The following is a 2,776-nucleotide window of genomic DNA, read 5'->3' on the forward strand; positions in this document are numbered from 1 at the left end:
TTCGAGTTCTTTTGAGGCTCTGTGAAAGCACTGTGGGGTATTTTTTCTTTTTTTAAAGAGGAGAAAGATGTAATCCTGCTCTGCCTTCAAAACTCCTGCAATCCAGTGGAAACACTAGTTAAATATGAGACGGTGAGGGGAGTGCTAAACAGATGCACCAAGTCTCAGTTATCAGTTGGAGGAAGTCAGAGGGTGTGGAGGAATTCCCCAGGGCTTCAGAATTCAAGCAGCAGCACTGTGTACAAGCTGAGTAAATCATCTTGGTCAAGATGAAAGTGGGAACTCCAGTGAGGCCCCACACCTGTTGGTGAGATTGATGAGTATTAGAAGCTATGACCAAGAACTTTATCTTCCAACTGCTCAGAACTGCATGACCAAAAGCTGTCAAGAGTATATTAGTAACAATATGATTACTCCTTGATCACAGACAATTGATACCCAAGAAATAGTTATTTCTCTAAAGAGGTTTAAACATAAATAAAGAAATTCTAAAAAGACAGAGAAAGATGTTTATAGCATGATTCCCTTCTGCTTCCCTCCCAAAATGTTAACCCTGTGTCTCTCTTCGGGGTGTGAGAGATTTTTTTTTTTTCTAAACATTTCTACCTTTGTTAAATTATTTTAAATAAAAATGAACACATAATGAGTCATTATTTTTTCCAGTAACTGTTTGAAATGCTATTAGTAGCAGCTCTTTGTTAGTGTTCATTCCGGGGAGGGAGGGGTCAGATTAACTGTAGAGGTCTTCCTGGAGCTTTAATTTATTACTATCTTTAGAGACAGGGTCTTGCTATGTTGCCCAGGCTGGTTTTAAACTCCTGGGCTCAAGCAGTCCTCCCACCTCAGCCTCCCAAGTAGACAGGATTACAGGCATGGGAAGCCGAGTCCCGCTTCGTGGGGCTTTTATAATGGGATGGTGTGTCTAGATAGGATCATTCAGATTGTCTGTTTAAAAACCATGGCAGATGGTCTAATTGTTTATGATCTGTTCCATTTGAAGTAAAATAAATCTGTTGAAGATTTTGCTTGCATGTCTCTGTTGCTTTCATTCCTGGCAAGGGCAGATGGCTATTTCTAATCCGTCAATCAGTCTAAGCCGGTGAGACCGCCTGGTGTCATTTATCAAAATACCACCATGGTGAGTCAGGGTGTTAGTCTCAAAGCAAGCAGATGCAGGGCCAATGCCTTTGCAGACTTCATCTGCTAGCTGTATTCTACCCCTAGGCCTCGGATTCCTCCCCTGTGAAATGGGTGAGACTAGACTAGGTGGCCTTAAGGTGCCTGCTGTTTTTCGCCATCTGAGACAGTTGTAATGCTCACTACCACTAATCAAAGGGTATCCAGTAGTGTTGGGGGTTCAGACTACAAGAGCCCATTTTGATAAGCACTGAGGTTAAATCCTCAGTGAAACCATCTGTGGAGTTGTCTGGCCAAGAAAAAATGGTTTCATAGTTGATGCTGAGACACGTGATGCAGAAGGAGGCTGGTATCTCTTGATATGGACTGTGAACTCTACTCCCACACTCACTGCCTGGCACTGACTTTCAGCTCAATGAATGCTATTGAACTGAACCTAATTGAGAGACCATAAAGGACAAGCTTTCCTTAAGGTTCACTGAAAACTAGGACAAGAGGAGATTAAATATCACAGTGTAGTAACGGCAGCTACATTTACTGAGTACTCATCAGGCTTTATGTACCCCATTTCAGTGGCTCTCAAACTTTACCAGGGAGAATAACCCCAGGCTTTGCAGAAGGCCAGGGACGGGGGTGGGGAGGGGGGGTGATGGTGGGGGTGGGGGAGGAGGGGGGGCTGAAAATTTGTGTAAAAAATTCCCAAGTGACGTTGATCAGAAACTGTATTTTGAGAGCCACTCTGGATTTGACTTAATTACCAGTCTCACAAGGTGAATAGTGTTATGCCTACTTTACAAATGAAGAAATAGAAGTGTCTAAGGGTCTCATAGCTCATAACTGCGAAGAATTTAAAATCAGTTACTTTTGATTCCAAATCTCATTCTTGTCCCACTCCATAAAAGGAGATGTGTGTGTATGTGTATATATACATTTTTGAACATGATCATTTCCCTCTACCCAGCCATTCAGATTCACAGTATATATTTGTATTTCTGACTCTAGAAGAAAATAATTGAAACTTTTATTTTTTGATTTTTTTGATTGTTTTCCTTTATACTTTTTTCTTTGTATCTAAATATACACATTTGTCTCAGGAAAAAAGTTTTTAAAAGTCATTTCGTTTCCGCTGAACTTATCAAACAGAATGTGACATGAAAATATTAATGCTGATTTGTACAAAGAAAATAATCTCCCACCCTACCACTGTAAACTGATTTAGATAAATTTATTATTCAAGTGAGTACTTATAAAGGCAAAGACTTTGGAACCATCCTGAAAAGCAGAAAGTGAAAATTTCCTTGATCTTTGCCCCCAGAGGAAAGCTCTGGCATATTGGGATGGTTCTTCAGGAGTTTTTCATAGAATATACCAATATTTTATATAATTACGTATTAACATATAATTTGTATAAACGCATAATGTGTTATCTACATTTTCACGCTGCAGAGCAACATTATGCACGGTATAAGACTTACCTAATTAAGCGTAGGTAATTAAGATTATAATTACAGGGCAAGGCTTTAAAGCCCACGGGAGCCCGACAGCAGTCAGCCTCGCCCCTCCCTACCGGCTCAGTTCCTGGCCTCGCCCCTCCCCGCTTCGCCGGCCTCGCCCCTCCCCACTTTGCCTGTCCCACTCC

The sequence above is a fragment of the Chlorocebus sabaeus genome, chromosome 22, assembly GCF_047675955.1.
Source record: "Chlorocebus sabaeus isolate Y175 chromosome 22, mChlSab1.0.hap1, whole genome shotgun sequence".
Taxonomy (NCBI): domain Eukaryota; kingdom Metazoa; phylum Chordata; class Mammalia; order Primates; family Cercopithecidae; genus Chlorocebus; species Chlorocebus sabaeus.